The sequence below is a fragment of the Etheostoma spectabile genome, chromosome 23, assembly GCF_008692095.1.
Source record: "Etheostoma spectabile isolate EspeVRDwgs_2016 chromosome 23, UIUC_Espe_1.0, whole genome shotgun sequence".
Lineage (NCBI taxonomy): Eukaryota > Metazoa > Chordata > Actinopteri > Perciformes > Percidae > Etheostoma > Etheostoma spectabile.
In genome coordinates this window covers 9289991-9290410 of record NC_045755.1, presented here as the reverse complement: position 1 = coordinate 9290410, position 420 = coordinate 9289991, and the positions used below count along the sequence as shown (strand labels likewise).

General features: G+C 41.9%; 1 protein-coding gene across 15 annotated transcripts in view; it reads right to left on the bottom strand.

Annotated features, from left to right (window-relative positions):
- Positions 1 to 420, bottom strand: part of nrcama (neuronal cell adhesion molecule a) — a 1100153-nt gene that overhangs the window by 185387 nt on the left and 914346 nt on the right. The window lies entirely within an intron of this gene.

Below are 420 nucleotides of genomic sequence, written 5' to 3'. Positions count from 1 at the left end.
TATTCTATGACTTTTTTCGACATGGCATACTATGACTTTTTTCGACATGCTATACTATGACTTTTCGACATGCTATTCTATGACTTTTTCAACATGCTATACTATGACGTTTTTCATGACTTTTTCGATATACTACACTATGACTTTTTTTGACACGCTATACCATGACTTTTTTCAACATACAATACTATGACTTTTTTCATGACTTTTTTCGACATGTGTTACCAGACGTGAGCTTCGGCGGTTCCTAGGAATGGCTGGGTATTATCGGTGTTTCTGCCGAAACATTTCTGTGGTGGTAGCCCCTCTCACTCACTTGTGTAGCCCAAACCAGCCTTTTGTGTGGACCAGTGAATGCCATCAGGCCTTTGACTGTGCCAAGTCTATTCTCTGTCGTGCTCCGGTACTAGCCGCCCCGGA